Source organism: Propithecus coquereli, unplaced genomic scaffold (assembly GCF_000956105.1).
Source record: "Propithecus coquereli isolate 6110/MARCELLA unplaced genomic scaffold, Pcoq_1.0 Scaffold66, whole genome shotgun sequence".
Taxonomy (NCBI): Eukaryota; Metazoa; Chordata; class Mammalia; order Primates; family Indriidae; genus Propithecus; species Propithecus coquereli.
Window position 1 is genome coordinate 9888593 of NW_012152618.1, and position 20171 is coordinate 9908763.

At 44.2% G+C, this 20171-nt stretch overlaps 1 pseudogene; it reads right to left on the reverse strand.

Moving 5' to 3' along the window:
* Positions 1-12457: 12457 nt before the first annotated feature.
* LOC105823082 lies at positions 12458-13906 on the reverse strand (annotated as a pseudogene).
* Positions 13907-20171: the final 6265 nt, after the last annotated feature.

Below are 20171 nucleotides of genomic sequence, written 5' to 3' on the forward strand. Positions count from 1 at the left end.
GTCGTTTCGCGCGTCTTTGAAGCGGGGGTCGTTTTGTGGATTGTGGGACTTCATTGCCATTCAACGATGCTGTCGTGTCTGGTGGACCACGCTGGCTGGACTGTGGATGGTCACGTTACACTCCCCTCTTGCTGAGACCACGCCATTGTATGTCCCTTTGTGACGCATGTCTGAGCAGGGATGACCAGCTCAGATGTTCCTTACTTTATAACTTAGAACTCAGAACTCAACACATGTTGCTCCATGAATTAGTATTAAACGTGTTTTGGGACAGGATTTGTCTTAAGGGTTTTACAGAGTTTTGCCCTGAAAGAATATGTGAACGTGTTGGTTTGCATTTCGAATGCTGTTACACTCGGAAGGGCGTCTCTGAAAGGCAGTAGCGGCTGTATCCCACAGAGGCGCCGTGTTTCTCAGACCTAAAGAATTGGATTTGCTTTGTAAAGCACAAGTGAATCTGTTAAAAACTATAGGCTGAGAGCTGACAATGGAGTGCCCTCCGGAACAAACAGCTTCCCGGAAACGACAGCTTCTCAAATGGCCAAAAGCAAAGCTTTTGTTTAAACCACTCTAGACTACCTGTCTCCATTCACAATAACCTAATAAACATGGAGCTTACATATCGCTGTTTAACCCCTCTGTTTAAATGATAAACTTACCTTAGAATTTAGAAATTAACCTTTGAAAGACTTTGTAACCGTTTGCTCACGTAAATAGAATTAGTTAAAGAATCTGTAGAACCCTTCTGTAAAAGCCTTTTGAAAATCTGTTAACCTGAGAGGTACTACCTGTTGTTATGTAAATCTGTTACCCCTGACAATTGCTCACTATTTCCTATAAGTTACCATGTAAGACCTCATTTGGGGCTTTTGAGACCAACGGAGAGGTCTGAGCCCCCTGACCTCCCACTTTGCCTATAATCTTTATAAACTTATAAAACTATATCTTTGTCTTAGTGTATTCTTTTATTTCTTCCATTTTCCATTTTTCTCTATTATTTTCTCATCCCTTGCAACTCTACCAAAGGGACCCGGTTTTTTGCAGGGAACACTGGCCACGTTCCCCGCAAGCACATTGGGGTGAGCATTAAGAGCATGCTTGGTCTGTTGATAAGTCAACCACGGTTCTGGTTCCGAGTCCTTATAGGTTCAACGGTCTGTCAAGTAGTTCCTTGTCCTTTCTAGAAGCTTAGCCAGGAATGATCATTCCATCTTTGAGCTCCAGGTAGGTAGGGCTGTGGTTTAGACATTAATGTTCCACTCTATTGGAAAACAGATAACAAATCTTAGATCAGTGTTTCTCAAACTTTTTAGCCCTTGGGATTCCATTACAGTCTTAAAAATTGAGGGCCTTCAAAAGTCTTTTGTTTATATGAGTTTCTATCCATACTTACTGTGTTGCAACTTAAAACAAATTTTAAAAAATTAATGCATTTAAAAATTGCAGTAACAAACCCATGGAGATAAAATAGATTAGTGATTGCCAGGAGCAGGTGAGGAGTTGGGGAATTTGGACTACTGCTAATAGACACAGGTTTCTTTTGGGGGTAATGAAAAAGTTCTGGAATGAGACAGTAGTGATGGTTGTGCAACATAGTGAACATGCTAAACGTACTAAAGGCTAATGAAGTGTACACTTTTAAAAGTGGTAGATTTGGGCCCAGGCATGGTGGCTAATGCCTGTAATCCTAGCACTTTTGGAGGCCAAGGTGGGAGGATTGCTTGAGGCCAGGAGTTTGAGACCAGCCTGAGCAATATAGTGAGACCCCCATCTCTACAAAAGAATTTTTAAAAAATTAGCCAGGCGTGGTGGTGCACCAGTAGTCCCAGCTAATCTAGAGGCTGAGAAAGGAGGATCGCTTGAGGTTGACCACTACATATAACATAACTTTTTTTTATTTTTTTGAGACAAGAGTCTCACTCTGTTGCCTGGGCTAGAGTGCCGTGGTGTCAGCCTAGCTCACAGCAACCTCAAACTCCTGGTCTCAAGCAATCCTACTGCCTCAGCCTCCCGAGTAGCTGGGACTACAGGCATGCGCCACCATGCCCGGCTAATTTTTTCTACATATTTTTAGTTGTCCAGCTAATTTCTATATTTTTTAGTAGAGACGGGGTCTCACTCTTGCTCAGGCTGGTGTTGAACTCCTGAACTCAAATGATCTGCCCACCTTGGCCTCCCAGAGTACTAGGATTACAGGGGTGAGCCACCACGCCCGGTCCTGATTTACATTTTTGCAAATCTAATATCTGGCTTAAGAGAAAAATAAGTGGATTCTCATACCTGCTTCTGCATTCAGTTGTGGTGTCACACATCCAATAGTCTCTTGAAAACACCATATACTTGAGAAAAAATGCAAGGAAGGAAGTCAAGTGACAGTTTTATTAAGAACATAGTTTTGACCTTGCAGATCCTCTGAAAATGTCTCAGGGACCCCCAGAAGTCCGTGGACCACACTTTGAGGATCACTCACTTTGGCAATTGGCGGTTTGGTTTTCCTTGCCCTTCAGAAAGGGCTGTTCAGGTTTTCACATTTGTTGTCAATTCCCAGATATTTGATAAAATACCTGCCAGAAATAATGGAAAGAGCATAGATAAAGTAGCTAGGACTTCTAAGTTTGAATAAATAGCTTAGGTACAGGGTTTTGGTGCCAGGTGACCAGGTACCAAATTTAGCCTCTTTGTGCTAAAGAGGCTAAATTTCCTCGGATTTTTAGAAGGAAATAATGGCTGACTCAGCCTCCTAGGGTTGTTTTAAGGATCCGCATCTGCCTGGTAGAAATTAGGGTGGTTAAACACTTGATATTCAAAGAAAAAGAAACAGTTCATTATTTTAAAACTAACTTTCAAACTAGATCTTTAAGAAGCAAAAGAGAGCAGAGGAGAGTAGAACATAGAGTTTATGCCACAAAAATTAGACAGAGAATAGTGGGTGAGGCAGATATTTCTGTTCTTCAGGCCTGGAAGAACAAATGAGGGTCATCTGGGGTGAGAGGCATAGCAACAGTGATGGAGAAGACAATAGAGGACCCGGGGTGTCAGGTGGAGAAGAAGGAGTCCTCAGAGAGATAATGGAGCACCATGGGGGGCCAGGAAGCCATGCCAGTCTGCCCGATATGGAACCCTTTTCCTTCAGTTCATATGCTTTTATATAACAGCCACACTGGCCAGGGCCCAGGCACTACCAAAAGGGGCTCAGCTGGGGTCCCACTTAGCTGGGGGAACAGTCCACAGGCAACTGTCAATAGAAGGTCCTTTCCTGAAGTCACTGAGATCAGCTTTGGTGGCTGCTGTGCATGGGTTAATTCTGCAGTCCCTAACCCCCAGGCTGCACCAGTACCTATCTGTGGCCCGTTTGGAACTGGGCTGCACAGCAGGAGGTGGGCAGCAGGTGAGTGAGCCAAACCTTCGTCTGTATTTACAGCCGCTCCCCATCACTCCCATCACCACATAAGCTCCGCCTCCTGTCAGATCAGCTGCAGCATTAAATTCTTTATAGGAGCACGAAACCTACAGTTAACTACGCATGGAGGGATCTAGCCTGTGTGCTCCTCATGATCTGAGGTGGAGCTGAGGCGGTGATACTAGCACTAGGGAGTGGCTGCAAAAACAGATTCTCGTTAGCAGAGAGGTTTGCACAATAAATGTAATGCACTTGACTCGTCATGAAACCATCCCTACGCACCCATTTGTGGAAAAATTGTCTTCCATTATCTTTTTGGTCCCTGGTGCCAAAAAGGTTGGGGACCTCTGGGTTAATTGATGTGTTCATTGGAATGGGAAGGCTTGCTCCTCAGAAGAGAGAAAAGTATATTAATTAAAACTGTCAACTAAAGAAAAACTCAGGATTTTAAAGAATTAAAGTTAGTTTTATTCAGAATCTTACTGAGGATTGCAATCCAGGAGAGTCTTCTGGGAATTTCTGTTGGACCGCTCTAAAGTAGTGTTTCAGCTGGTGGTGGTGGCAGTTCTGCACATGCTCAGAAGGTATATCAAATGTGCCCAAAAGTTAATTAGAACAAAATCTCATCAAAGTTCGGGTGTGAGGGTACATATGGTTATAGATTACAGAGGCATAATCACTAATCCTGTCAGGAAGACCAGGGCTGGGATCATTGAATTTACCTTTTCTAAAAATGCAGTGATTCAAGCAAGAGATTTGGGAACCTGTGCTCTATCCTGCTTGTCGTCCTCAGGGCACTTCCCCAGAGAATGCGCTGTCAGGAGTCAGGAGCTTTGTGAAATTCCACAGGTGAGGAATTTTGTAAATTCTGCTGGGAAGCAGAATGAGCAACCATGGTTTCTTACATGTGCTACTTTCTCTCAGAAAACAAAACAAAATGTAATCCCTAGAGCAAACATTTTCAAAACATCGTCTGGGGACCTTTGCCTCTGCAAAGTTAGAATTGTTTTCATAATGATACTAAGATGTTATTTGCCTTTTCACTCTTTATTTTCTCATTAGTGTACAGTGGAATTTTCTGAAGGCTACATGGTATGCAACATCACAACAGATTGAATGCAAAACAGGCTAGTCTATGGTTTAAAAAAAGTCAAGAGTGGTTGCCTCTTAGAAATTGGGGGCAGGAAGTGACTGGGAACGGCCCAGAGGGAGTTTTCTGGGGTGATGATAATGTAATATCGTATATCTTGGTAGGACTTTGGGTTATACAGGTGTATACATTTGTCAAAACTCATGTGATAGAAGCATGTCATGATTTTCCACCTGTGCTGCTTCCAATTGTAGTGGTTTGTCAGGACTTTAGATGGGTTGCTTTGGGGGACAGACGGGAAAGGGAAGGGCAGAGTAGGTGGGGCTCAGGGCATTGTAATCCCACTTCACCCAGAACAGCTCTGCTTTTTTTTCCTCTTTGCATATTGGAGTTCCTTATAAGATTTTGTTTCTAAGAAGTTTGATAATCATGGATTCATGAAAAATGCCCAGATGTTGACATCAGAAAGACCTGGGTTTAATCCTGACGCTGCTACCTACTGTTTGTAACTTTGGACAAGTAACAGCATTTAGCCAAGTGCCTGACACATCATAGGTACTTAATAAATATTTGTAATATAACTGAAGAAATGTAACTTTTTTGAGCTCTGGTTTTGCGCTAAGTCCAAGAGATCTCCTGTTCTTTTGCTTTACCAACATTTGCAGGGTTTGTGGATGAGCTTCCTTTTGACGGCAAACTGAAGCAGACAATAGAAAAAAGATTTTTTTGCTCAGTTATTTTTGCTCAGCTGTTTTGTTCAGTTATTAAATACCAGGAAATGGGCAGGACTGTAAATTTGGTGGTGGGGAAAACGGTGGTTTCTGACATCTGCCCTGTGACTCTCATACCACCCACAAACATATCAACTGCTTTCTGTCCTGGTAACTTCATTTGAAAAATGGGAAAAAGAATAGAACTTTCCAGTAGGATTCTTGTCATAATTTAACGATGTAATTTTTGAAGGGTATCTTAGCTCCTTAATGTTCAATAAATGTTAGTTGCCTCTTCCATCTCTCATCTTTTCCTCTGTTTTCCCTAAAATAAACCACCAAACATGTATGACTGCTAATATATTCTTCGTTACCTATATAATTCTTATATGTTCTCTCACATGCCCGACATTAGTAATTGATTTGTATTTGCTCTCTTTTTCCAGCATATACAAAGCTCAAATTCATGATACTCCATGGATTATTGCACTTTCATTAGCTGCTGGACTTGAATTTACTGGGCCAAAAACTCTTTTCTTTTTCTTTTCTTTTCTTTCCTTTTCTTTTTTTTTTTTTTAAGAGATAAGGTTTTGTTTTGTCACCCCAGCTGGAGTACAGTGGTGTGATCTTAGCTTACTGCAGCCTCAAACTCCTGGGCTCAGGTGATCCTCCTGCCTCAGCCTCCCTAGTAGCTGGGACTACAGCCATGTGCCACCACACTCTGATAATTTTTCTTATTTATCTATAGAGACTCGGTCTCACTGTATTGCCCAGGCTGGTCTCAAGTTCCTGGCCTTAAGTGATCCTCCCGTATTGGCCTCCCAAAGTTCTGGGATTACAGGTATAAACCACCATGCCTGGCTAAAAACTTTCTTGAAACACTTGAGCTATAGTATAAGGGGAGTCTTCTGCTACTTGGAGAGCTGGGTTGTGTTGGTGATTGTTGTTTAGGAATTTGACCTCAGCTGTCTCCTGGATTGACTGCATCAGTTTGTGCAGGTTGAGACTTCTCTATTCTAGGGGCTGCTCAGGAGGCCTGGCCCCGTGTTCCCTTGACATGGCCCTCCCCACTCTGCTCTGAAGTGGCAGCTTGAGGACTCAGTAGCAGCCACTGGAAGGAGTCCACGAGGGTTCAAATGAGGAAGGAGTCACAGTTATATCACCCAGTTAAGTTAGTGACCTCACTGTGGGTCTAGGGGACTTCTTTTTGAGAAATGCCTTTCAACTCCAGGTTATCAACAGAGAAGTTGTGAGCTCCCTTTGTAGCTGGTGGGTTTCTGGGCCCTTCATTCCAGGCATGTTCCAGAGCACTCCCTGCTTGAGGAGGCCTCAGACTCCAGCCATTCCAGGGATGCCCCCATCTCAGGCCATCTCAGGCTGTGAGATTTCCTTACCCATGCACACATCCCGGTTATCCCTGTATAACAGTTAGTCGACAGACAATGAGGCCAATTATTTTTATGTAACAATAAATCTTTAGAGTTTATATTTCTATATTTCAGCTCTTGCTCAGGCTGGTTTCGAACTCCTGAGCTCAAACAATCCGCCCGCCTCGGCCTCCCAGAGAGCTAGGATTACAGGTGTGAGCCACCGCGCCCGGCGTGCCCATAGTTTTCTTGAGCAACCTTTACATCCATCACATGAACTTCACTGTGTTCATGTGCTGATAACTCTCTCTCTCTCTCTCTCTTTTTTTTTGGTGAGACAGAGTCTCATTCTGTCACCCAGGCTGGAGTGCAGTGGCCCAATCATAGCTCACTGCAACCTCAAATTTCTGGGCTCAAGCAGTCCTCCCACCTCAGCCTTTCAAGTAGCTAGGACTATAGGTGTCTGCCACCACACCTGGCTAATTTTTTATGTATTTCTTTTGTAGAGAGAGGATCTCACTATGTTGCCCAGGCTGGTCTTGTACTCCTGGGCTCAAGTGATCCTCCCATTTCAGCCTACCAAAGTGCTGGGATTACAGGTGTGAGCCACCATGCCCGGCCACTGATAACTCCTGAATCTAAGCCCAATGTCAAACCTGTATCATTCCCAAATCCTGTCATTTGTGGCAACATGGATAAACCTGAAACACATTATACTAAATGAAATAAGCCAGACACAGAAAGACAAATAGTGCATAATCTCACTTATATGTGGAATCTAAAGAAGTTGAACTTGGCCTGGCATTTAGCAAGTGTTTAAATGTTTGTTGAATGAATAAATTGGTTGGTTGAATAGATGAATAACACAGGATAAAAACCAAGTAGTAAAGGAAAAAGGAAGGAGCAATTTTTGGGACTATTTCTTTAATATTACATTTAAATGTTTTCTGTAAATACAGCATTATCACAATGTGATAACAGGCAAAAAAAGAATTATTTACAGAAAACCAGACAAGCTTTGAATTCACATTGAATATGCTACTTGTATACATTATGTGAGAAAGGAAACTGGACAACTGGGAGTTGCAGTAACAAGAGTCATTTCTTTTATCTAGGCCTAGACTGAGTGGGACTGAAGCAATCGGCTTCTATGATCAGAGGCTTAGCTTTCCTAGCAACCATGTGCTAGACTTCTGTCCAACTCGGGTAGCACCAGAAATGAGATGGACTAGGTTGTAGAGAGGCCCTTTGCTTGACAAAACAGTTAATGCTAAATGTTAATATTTAGCATTCAAAAGTTTGGGATTGCACTTTGGGAGGCTAGGGCGGGAGGATTGCTTGAGGCCAGGAGTCCAAGACCAGCCTGAGTAAAATCAGGAGCCCATCTCTACAAAATACAGAAAAATTAGTTGAGCATGGTGGCATGTACCTGTAGTCCTAGCTACTCAAGAAGCTGAGGCAGGAGGATTGCTTGAGCCCAGGAGTTTGAGGTTGCAGTGAGTTATGATGCTGCCACTACACTCTAGCCGGGGCAACAGAATGAGACTCTGTCTCAAAAAAAATTGAATTAAAAAAATAAAACAGCTGGGCGCGGTGGCTCACACCTGTAAACCTAGCACTCTGGGAGGCCGAGGCGGGCGGATTGTTTGAGCTCAGGAGTTCGAAACCAGCCTGAGCAAGAGCGAGACTCCGTCTCTACTAAAAATAGAAAGAAATTAATCGGACAACTAAAAATATAGAGAAAAAAAATTAGCCGGGCATGGTGGCGCATGCCTGTAGTCCCAGCTACTCGAGAGGCTGAGGCAGAAGGATCGCTTGAGCCCAGGAGTTTGAGGTTGCTATGAGCTAGGCCGACGCCACGGCACTCTAGCCCGGGCAAAAGAGTGAGACTCTGTCTCAAAAAAATAAATAAATAAATAAAATAAGATAAAACAAAGAAGCTGAACTCATAAAAGTAGAGTAGAATGTTGGTTACCAGAGGCTGGGGAAGAAGGATGGATGGGGAAAGGGAACTCGTTTATCAGAGTACAGAGCTTCAGTTAGACTGCAGAAACAAGCTTTAGTGATCTAGTGCACCAAATGGTGACTATAGTAAGTAATAATACATTGTATATTATAAATTGCTAAAAGAGTAGATTTTAAATGTTTTTGCCACAAAAAATGATAAATATGTGAGGTGATGGATTTATTAACTAGCCTATTTTAATCATTCCACATTGTAAACATATATCAAAACATCACACTGTACTCCATAAATATATGCAATTATTATTTGTCAGTTTAAAATTTAAATTTAAGAAAAGCTGGCCAGGAGTGGTGGCTCACGCCTGTAATCCTAGCACTCTGGGAGGCCGTGGTGGAAGGATCGCTTGAGGTCAGGAGTTCGAGACCAGCCTGAGCAAGAGCGAGACCCCATCTCTACTATAAATAGAAAGAAATTAGCCAAACAACTAAAAATAGAAAAAATTAGCCGGGCATGGTGGTGCATGCCTGTAGTCCCAGCTACTCGGGAGGCTGAGGCTGAAGGATCTCTTGAGCCTGGAAGTTTGAGGTTGCTGTGAGCTAGGCTGACGCCACGGCACTATAGTCTGGGCGACAGAGTGAGACTCTGTCTCAAAAAAAAAAAAAAAAAAGAAAAGCTTCATTCCCAAATGTGCTTCTGCCTAATGTTGGATCTCAACCAGGATGTACCACAGATACATCAGAACTCAACAAGTCTAAAAGCTAATTCACTTTTCCTTGTTTGTGCCCCATCTCAGAGAGTGATATCCCTCCCTTCTCAGTTGCCCAAGACACAGACATGGCATTAATATTTGCCCCAGACACCGTCATGCATTCATTTACCAAAGTTCTTGGAGTCTATTCTCCCTTCTCCCCTTTACCTCCAACCTCTCAGATTCATCCCTCTACTCCCTTTCTGGTATTACTGCCTTTGTTCAGACCTGCATCATTTCTGATCTAGATTTAGTCTCTGAACTACTTTCTCCTCTCATCCTGCTTCACCTCCAGTCCACTTTCCCCACCTACAAGAGAAAAATGATGCTTTCATATAAACCGTATCAATCCAATAGGCAAAATTTTGGTTGGAGGACTCCCTGTAGCCCATTAGATGAAGTTTAAATTGTTTAGCATGACATTCATGGACCCTGCCTTTTCATGGGGCTTCATCCTTTGCCCAGGTGTACTTTGCATTTTAGGTGTACTGAACCGCTTGCAGTTTTCATGGCTTCCTATTTCTGCATAAGCTGGGCCCTACCACTGCTCTAGTACTGCTCACCTACATGCACACACACCCTCCTTCCTTCAAAAAGTCCTCCCTGACACCCCCAGAGAAAGTTAGCTGCCCCTCCTTTGTGCTCCTTAGTCTCCTACGAAAAACACCTTTGTTACAGCACCAAGAAAAAGCCCTTTGACTAGAGGATGAGAAGAACCAAATCTCTAGTAGTCTTTATACTTCTAGCACCTAGCATGGGATATTTGATAAATGTGTGATTAGTTCAATTCAGCAAATTTTCAAACTTTTTTTTTTTAAGTAAAGGAAACAAAAATTTTCTTCAAATAAAATTTTCTGCAGAAGCCTAACATGCGGAATAGACAAAAATTAGGATCCCATCACTTAGTCCTCTTCTGCCATGGTGCCTCCCAGGTGCCCAAGCCTTCACTGGGTACGGTGTGAAAACCACTGGTTTAGGACAGGTGTGGTGCACCTGTAGTCCCAGCTACTTGAGACGCTGGGGCAGGAGGATTGCTTGAGCCCAGGAGTTGAAGTCTAGCCTGGCCGACGTAGTGAGACCACGTCTTACAAAAAAAAAAAGACACCAAAATCCACTGGTTTAAAGGCTATCCTGTAGTTCCTATAGCTGACCACACATGCATGATATGGATGAATCTTGAAAACATACTAAATGAAAGAAGCCAGACAAAAGACTACAGTATTGTTATTATTCTATCTACATGGAATATCAGAATAGGCAAATCCATAGAGACAGGAAGTGGAAGAGTGGTTACCAGGGTCAGGGGGACAGGAGAACAGGGAGTGACCGCTAATGGGCATGAGGTTTCTTTTTGAGGTGATGAAAGTATTCCGGAATTAGTAGTGATGATTGCATAACCTTGTGATTATACTAAAAACCACTTAATTTCACACTTCAAATGGATGAATTTTATGTTATGTGATTTGTGTCTCAATACAGGTTGAACATTCTTCTGAAAATCCGAAATGTGAATTGCTCTAACATTGAAACTTTTCAAGCACCAACATGATGTCCCAATTGAAAAATTCCACACCTGTCCTCCTGTGACAGGGCACAGTCAAACACAGGCTCACAACACACAGTTTAGTCAGTGTCCCCAAGGGAAAAAAGACCCTCCAACCCCCCATCGGCTGCAATATATCTTTTCCACCCAGATTCCCACATGCAAAGATGCCCACAAAGGGTGATAAAATGGCATGTGTGCAGGCTGGACGCATTCCCCGCAATGTCTCACATGGGGCCGAGACTTATATGTGTTATGCACTGTTTTTTTGCTTATTCTCTGCTCTGTGGTATAAAGATATTGTTAAGAATGTCAAAAAGGCTTGCAGGCTGGGCGCAGTAGCTCACGCCTGTAATCCTAGCACTCTGGGAGGCCGAGACGGGCGGATCATTTGAGCTCAGGAGTTCGAAACCAGCCTGAGTAAGAGTGAGATCCCGTCTCTACTAAAAAAATAGAAAAGAAATTAGCTGGACAACTAAAAATATATTGAAAAAATTAGCTGGGCATGGTGGCGCGTGCCTGTAGTCCCAGCTACTCAGGAGGCTGAGGCAGGAGGATTGCTTGAGCCCAGGAGTTTGAGGTTGCTGTGAGCTAGGTTGATGCCATGGCACTCTAGCCTGGGCAACAGAGTGAGACTCCGTCTCAAAAAAATTTTTTAAAAAAAGGCTTGCAGATACCCTGTGGATAATAGTGGTAGAAAAAGAGGAAGTTTAAAGCACAGAAAGTCAAGTTGATGAAGCTGGGCAGCAGTGTAAGTGTGGAACGTCTTACAGAAGACTTGGAAAGACCACTGGATATGACTTGAAGAAACAGAGGGTAAACTGTTGAAGTTCTGTACTGAAAGTGATGGACAGAAGTTAATGACAAACACAAACATGCTCCCCACAACTCCTATTCTCCCCCCGAGTCCAGGCAAGGTCCAGGTGTTATGGTGGAGAAAGAGTTTAATATCACAGGCACCACGTGAAGAGACAGGAGCAAATTCTCAAACCCATCTCCCTGAGAATTTGGGAGAAGGAGTTTTGTTGTTTTTTTTTTAATAGAAATATACCATTTTATTACAAAGAGTCTCACAAAAATGAAAATAGTATCTCAAAAAGGAAACTAGACTACCAACCTCCACCTGCAGAACTGGGGGAAGACAGGGCAGGCAGTGTGAGTTGCTTGGCTCACCTGAGGCCAGAGGGAAGGTATGAGAACAGAACCAATCTAAACATGGCTGATGTTACCTTAGGAGCCAGAAAACAACAGGGGATCTTTGAAGACCCAGCCACCCCTTCTAGAATGCTCAATAAGGGCACATTTCCAAAACTACTAAGCAAGCACTTGGTGTTTCAGGATTTTGTCTTACAGCTGCATAAAATTATCCCTTCTACCCAGACCTGGTACTCTTTATGGTTTTAAATTAAGACTGGGGAGGGATGGGTGGCAAGAGGCAACTCCTAGAAGAGTTCACCCAGAACAGCTGCCCTGGGCTCAGGGCCCTCATTTCTTTGTTTCTATCTAGCCCTGGGGATATTTATATTTAATAAGTTTTCATATAAATACAAAGAGAATTAGAAAATATAAAATCTGAGGGGGTAGAGGAGAAAGGTGGGGTACTTGGCAAGAAGCCAGAGCTGGAGAGATCTGCTCAGGTCAACTTGACCTCCTCCTTGATCCCTTTGGTTTCTGGCTTTTTCTCCTTGGTTTTCTCCTCTTCTGTGACTTCTTTCTTCTCTTCTGGATCTTTCTCTTTTTCATCCTCTGTTTTGACTCTCTTGGCTTTTTTCAAGTTGGCAGAGTTCTTGCGGCCACCCTCTCCTTCCTCGTCAGAGTCAGAGAACTCTTCCTCACAGGTAATTCATTTGTCCGAGGAACAGATTCAGATGTGCTTGTCAGGGTCTTCTTCATCCTCATCGCCACTTTCCTCTGGGATGGCATCCTCAGGAATTGCCTGCATTTGGACCCCAGGAGCATGGGGCAGCATCCTCAGGTTCTCAAACAGTCGCTGTTTGATCTCTTCTAGGTACTCATTAGTATTCTGGTTAGTCCTATTGGAAGGACTGATGTGAAGCTTGATATCTGGACCAAAGTATTCAAAGTAGTCATTGTATGGAAGCTCATTAGGGATCTCCGTGTTCAGGGCCACAGCTGTTTCATATGTCCAGCACCGGGCAACATTAGGAATGGTGTAACCACCTCCTCCCAGCATCAACATAGGCAGGTTGAAACTCTTGACAAATTCAACACACTTGGCATGCCCTTTGATGGTCAGATTGAAGCAACCTAACTGATCCCCAGACAGGGAGTCTGAGCCACACTATAAGACCACCGCACTAGGCTGGAACATCTCCATTACTTTGGACATGAGTGGTTTGAAAATGGCCTCAGAGGACTCGTCATCAATCCCATCTCGGAGCGGGTAGTTAACAGCATAATACTTGCCTTTGCCAGCCCCAGTATCCCATAGGTCCCCAGTTCCTGGGAAGTACTCTCAATATTTATGAAAGGACACAGTCATGACCCGGTCTGTGGTATAGAAGACCTCTTCCACGCCATCGCCATGGTGAATATCAATGTCAATATACAGCACCCTCTGGTGATACTTTAGCAGTTCCAGGATGGCCAAGACGATATCACTGACGTAACAGAAGCCAGATGCCTCGGACTTCTTTGCATGGTGCAGGCCCCCAGCCCAATTCACAGCGATGTCGGTCTGCTGCTTAGTAAGTTTCACGGTACTTGCCACAGAGCCACCAGTAGACAACTGACAGAACTCAAACCGGCCATCAAATACTGGACAGTCCTCACCAACGTCGAATCTCTGCATCTGCTTGCTGTATTCGGACATGTTATCTGGATGGATGGAGTGCAAGAATTTAATGTAGTCGTCACTGTGGTACTTGGTCATCTCCTCAGCATTGGCTTTGTAAGGGCGATAGATTTCCATTTTTCGGTAGAGACCATAGTTAAGCAGTAAATTGTGAGTCATGCGGATTTGGTGAGGCTTCATTGGGTGGCCTTGTCCATAATAGTAATTTCCAACATCCCTGTCGTAGTAGTAACAGACTTTCCTCCTGGTGCCCTGCGTCTGTGCCATCTTGCTTGCCTCCCGCCCCTCCTGTCAGTTGGTCCGTCTGCCCGCCCCGAGAAAGAGTTTTTGTTTTGTTTTGTTTTGTTTTGTTTTTGAGACAGAGTCTCACTCTATTGCCCTGGCTAGAGTGAGTGCCGTGGCATTAGCCTAGCTCACAGCAACCTCAAACTCCTGGGCTCAAGTGATCCTACTGCCTCAGCCTCCTGAGTAGCTGGGACTACAGGCATGAGCCACCATGCTCGGCTAATTTTTTCTATATATTTTTTGTTGTCCAGATAATTTCTTTCTATTTTTTTAGTAGAGACGGGATCTCGCTCTTGCTAAGGCTGGTCTCAAACTCCTGAGCTCAAACAATCCGCCCGCCTCGGCCTCCCAGAGTGCTAGGATTACAGGCGTGAGCCACTGTGCCCGGCCAAGAGAAAGAGTTTTTAAAGATAGTTTGGTGGGCAAAGGGCTAGGCAATTGAGTCTGCTAATTGGCTGGGGGCGAATTCACAGGATCAGGAAACAGAAATTGTCTTCTTGTGTTGAGTCAATTCCTAGGTAGGGGTTGCAAGACCAGTGAGTCTGTTCCTTGGCATGGGCCACTGGTCTAGGTGGGTCAGCTGGTCCATGAGAGTGCAGGGCCTGGAAGATATTTCAAAAACTAGTCTTGGGTTTCACAAGAATGATGTCATCTCTGGGAGCAATGAAGAAAGCTAAGAATAGTAAGCAATTATAGGAAAGCAAGCTAGGGAACAATGGCTGGTTTTATATATTTTAACTACACCTATAGCTTTGCAGAGTTCAGGCTCCTACCATGGTTTCCACCTTGTGGCCCTTTATTAATTTTATAAAGGGCACTTTCACCTGGGTCACTTAGAGCAAGTCCTCATTCTCCTCCCCAGAGTGCAGGAGACGCTGACCCTACAGTCGGAGGGGTCTCAGGGCCCATCCTCTGTCTGTCCCAGAGACAAGGAAGGCTACCGTGGAGCTAATGCTGCACCTCTAGGGTTTGCCATGATGTGGTGACTAAGGAGCTGGAAGGAAGAAAGTGAAGGCAGTAAAACACCAGGCCCCACCTCTGCCTCGTCAGTTCTTCTTTGATCTGTTTTACATTTAACCCATGTGCAGATGGGGGCCTACCTGTCCCTTAAAATCTAGATGAAGTTGCCTTAATCCCTCATCCCATCCGCAGTCCTACAGGCACGAAAGTCCAAAGTCCTTCCAAAGCTTTCCACTTCTGCAGGGCAAGTTTCTCCACTGCCCCCTCTGTCCCCTCTGCCCCTTGGAAAAGCACCTCATTCAACACATGCTTATCAGGCATCTCTGTTGGAGACACCATTCCAGATGCTCCAGAGATAGCAACCAGGATGAATCAACAGCCTTCTTCAAGGAGCCATGGGGGCCAAGGGAAATCTCCCCCTCCACACTCTAGCCCTATAAAGGTTTGCTGAAAATGAACTGACAATAGGCAGATTAATAGGAGGAAAAGGCACACAAAATTTATTTAATACGCATTGTTGCTCCATGAATTAGTATTAAACGTGTTTTGGGACAGAATTTGTCTTAAGGGTTTTACAGAGTTTTGCCCTGAAAGAATATGTGAACGTGTTGGTTTGCATTTCGAATGCTGTTACACTCGGAAGGGCGTCTCTGAAAGGCAGTAGCGACTGTATCCCACGAGGCGCCGCGTTTCTCAGACCTAAAGAATTGGATTTTCTTTGTAAAGCACAAGTGAATCTGTTAAAAACTATAGGCTGAGAGTTGACAATGGAGTGCCCTCCGGAACAAACAGCTTCCCAGAAACGACAGCTTCTCAAATGGCCAAAAGCAAAGCTTTTGTTTAAACCACTCTAGACTACCTGTCTCCATTCACAATAACCTAATAAACATGGAGCTTACATATCTCTGTTTAACCCCTCTGTTTAAATGATAAACTTACCTTAGAATTTAGAAATCAACCTTTGAAAGACTTTGTAACCGTTTGCTCACGTAAATAGAATTAGTTAAAGAATCTGTAGAACCCTTCTGTAAAAGCCTTTTGAAAATCTGTTAACCTGAGAGGTACTACCTGTTGTTATGTAAATCTGTTACCCCTGACAATTGCTCACTATTTCCTATAAGTTACTATGTAAGACCTCATTTGGGGCTTTTGAGACCAACGGAGAGGTCTAAGCCCCCTGAGCTCCCGCTTTGCCTATAATCTTTATAAACTTATAAAACTATATCTTTGTCTCAGTGTATTCTTTTATTTCTTCCATTTTCCATTTTTCTCTATTATTTTCTTATCCCTTGCAACTCTACCAAAGGGACCCGGTTTTTTGCAGGGAACACTGGCCACGTTCCCCGCAACGCATAAGCATGGGGGACTTGCAGGAGACTGCTTACCCAATGGCATAATGAGGTGCAGATGACTCTATACCCTTCGTCATAGGGGAAGAGGAGCTGGGGAGTATAGCAATTTTGAGGGGTAGTAAAGAATTTTTAGGGGGAATGAATGAACCTGGGAGACAGAAACTAACTTGTAAATGATTCTCTTTGGAATATGAATGAGCCCAAGAGGCATGTCTTGTGAAAAATTCTGTCCCTATGTGGTTGCATTCTTCATTCAGTCTTGTCAGGAAGGGGATGGAAGGCATTTGTGTTCTCTTTGGCAGGTTCAGTCTTAAGGTAGAGGAGGGACTATCAGAGAAAAGCCTCATTCTGTGCTTTGGGAGAGACAGAGGGTTGAGAGACAGGAGGCACACAGGGAAGATCAGAGAGACTTGAGTCTGCTTCTATTGAGATATCATTTTCTGAGCCCAACAGAGCTTTCACTCCAGTGGGGAAAGTCAGACAAATGAATATTTAAGTTGCTACATGGTATGTCGGGGAGCAGTGAGTGCTACGACATAAACAAAGCAGAGTGAGGCACAGAGTGAAATGGGGAAGCTGCCCTTTTAGCTGGAAGCTTCTCTGTTCGGGTAATCTTTGGAAAGATACCAGATTGAAGTGATGGAATGAAATACAAATATTTGGGTAAAGAGTAGTCCGGGTGGAGGGAACAAGAAGTTCCAAAGCCCTGAGCGGGAAATGTGTGCCATGAATTTGGAAACAGCAAGGAGGACAGAGCAGCTGCTGGGAAGTGAGGGGAGGCAGCAAGAGGTGAGGTCTGGGCAGCAGCTGGCAGGCAGATGGCGCAGGCCCGGGAGGCATGGCCAGGAGTTTGACTTCTATTCTTAGAGTGAGGACGGCCACAGTAGGGTTTTGAGCAATGGAGTACATGGTTGTATTTGGACAGACGGAGTACTCTGCAGATTTTGATCAAGTGGAGGATGGACTTGGGCAGGGTAAGAGCGGAAATGGGAGGCCAGCACAGGAGCGGTGTGGCGTTTCCCATGTCGCTGGCCCTCTCCTCCCCTCCCGAACTGCTCCTCTCTCAGGGGAAGCAGCTTTGCCCTCTTTTCAAAGTCCTGGTGCAAATTCAGACCCCCTGGTGCAAATTCAGACCCCATGGGGGATCTGTCTCTTCACCCCCATCAAGAATGTTTCAAAATATATTTCCAAACAATTGGGAAGATCCGTTTCCCAGTTAAGAAAAAAAATTTTCTGCCTTCTTATTTATACATTGGGCCTCCACGCATGTTTCCATTTGAACGAAGGGTCTCATCGCAAAAACGAATTTGGGTGCTGCTCCAATAAATGAAGTTTAGTGAGCAGGAAGACTTCACCAAGCTGCAAAGGGGGTCCCTCCACTCCCCCAGCCCTGCCCCAACAAAGGCCTGCAGTTGCTCATCTTCACTCTTTGCCTAAAATGTCATGCACCTTCCGCCCACCTAGAAGCCTACAGAATATTCAGACACTACCACCACCAGCTTGCACCCACCACCAAGCCTTCTCTCACAAGGGTCTCAGCTCTCAGCCCCTCCACTTCAAATAGAATTGTCATTCCCTTCTGACCTCCCGTGTTGCTTCCTGTGTCACTCTATTACGGCTCTAATTACCCTGCACTGCAATATATCTGTTTACAATGAAGCCTTCCCCACTAAAATTGAGAGCTCATTCTAGGGCAGGGACCCTGTCTTATTCGTCTCTGAATTCCCAGCCCCTACCTTCACACCTGGCACAAAGTGGGCACTCGTAAATGATTGTCAAATGACTAAGTGAGGCAACGCCTTTGGTCTAGGCTGCAGCAAGGTGTCTAGTAAATATTCCCCCTTCGTCTTTTCACATGTCTTTGTCGCTCTTCTTGCAGGGTTTGTATTTAGGTTTTAATTTTTTCATTTGTAATTTGTGGTTTTTAGAGACAAGATCTTGTTCTGTTGCCCGGCCTGAAGTGGTGCCATCATAGCTCACTACAGCCTCAAACTCCTGGCCTCACGTGATCCTCGCACTTAGGTCTCCCAAAATGCTGGGACTACAGGTGTGAGCCACCACACCTGGCCAGGTTTTCTTTAGTTTCTTATTTATAATTCCTTTGGAGAAATGCTGTACTGGGAATAATACTGGACATAAGGACAGAATTCTGGGTGTGAACTTACAGAAGTCATTTCATTCTCTGGAGCCTACATTTCTGCATTTGTAAAATGAGAAAAACAAATGAATTCTATCTCCCTCAAAAGGTAAGGTTCAAATACAAGTTCTCTGTGTACAAACACTCTTTGTTCAAAATTGTCAGCCTAGGCGTGGGTTGGGACACCTCTAGGGCGGCTTGGGTGGCTACAGCAGCACTAGAGAGGGTCCAGAGATCCAGACTCAGGGTAGGTAAGTACACATTGTTGAAGCCAGAGACCTGTAGCAATGTACCACACATTCGTGGACAGAATCTTGTCTTATAAAGAGACCTGGGCTTAAAGCCTGGCTCCAGCCCTTACCCGATAGGTGACCTACTGAGCTTCAGTTTCTTCATTTGTAAATTGGAGATAATAAAATGAACCAATTTTGCCAAACCCCTGGCATAGGCCTGGCATGAGGTAGGTACTGAGTAAGTAAGTGGTTTATTCTTTCTTCAAATTTTCACAAAATACTGCGGTCTTTCTTTTTGGCCCCTCTCAGACAAAGTGAATCGGGGCAGCTATTATCTCACTCACCTGCCGTTAGCTATATTTCATGGTTGAGCTTGAGCTCAGATACTGCAGAGCCTGTCAAATGCATCCTAAGACTTGAAAAAGAATTTTCTGTCAGTTGGTTTGGACAACTGAAGCTCGAGTCATTTGTGATCCTGGTTTTAATTTCCTTTTTTACTGAGGTCTAACTCACATGGTGACTTTGGCCTCTGAGTTTTCGCTTTCACGGTGTCCTCATCTTTTACTGAATTGCTTGACAACTGCAACTCTTTCTTTTCCTTTCTTTGGTTTATTTCCCCTTTGTTCCTTTTATTTCTTTTCCTCCTCAAAACAGTCATCACTCTCCAGAACATGTGACAATATGGCATTCTAAGGGATGAAATTCCTGTCTATCTGAAATGATAGAATCTGCCAGACCTAGTGCACAACTACACTGGATAAATCGCTATCACAGTGGGAAGGAGTTGAGGCTCTTCCACTAGGAGGCACTTATTTCTTGCTTTGTGTCAGGAAGAATTCATCTAAAACTATGAGCAGATTCGGTTTCCTTTGTAAATCGCATGAGGTTCAAGCAGTCATCTGCTCTCGTGTGTGAGATGTTCTGCCAATGTGTCAAGACAGAGGCAGAGTGGGTGCTGGTTGAAAGCAGACTCTGGCGTGCGCCTCGGGCACGTTATTTTGCTTCCCTGTGCATCTGTTTTCTCATCTTAAAAAAAAAAAAAGCAAGTGATGGCTGTAATTACCTCTCAGCATCGCTGTGAAAACGGTACGGTTGCGGTGGGCAAGGCTCTGGGAAGGGTTTCTGTAGGCATCAGTGCGCATCACTCATGAAATGAGAAAATCACGAAAGTCCTAACTACCCCTCATGGTTTAGTTTATAAACCTAAATGATATATTTCTAGCATCCCATACATAGGCTTCCATTTTGTTCTTTTCCTTCCCAAATGAACGCACTACAGACCAACCGAAGCCCAGTGCACGCCCAGCAGAAGCCAGTCACTGATTTCAGCATCCACTGTGCTTCGCAACTTTGTCCCAGTTGCGCCAAGTTTATGAGATTTGCATGTTTTCTCTAGTGTCATCACTTTTTTGTGCCCACTCATTTTATAAAGGAAGCAGCGCTGGCTCCCCCACCCCCACTGCTGGGAGAAGCCCCCCTGCCAGCTCACCGGTTCGTTCGCAGTGGAGGAGGGAGGCATATCTCTCTGGCCCAGCAGAAGAACAAGACAAATGGAGAACGAAAAC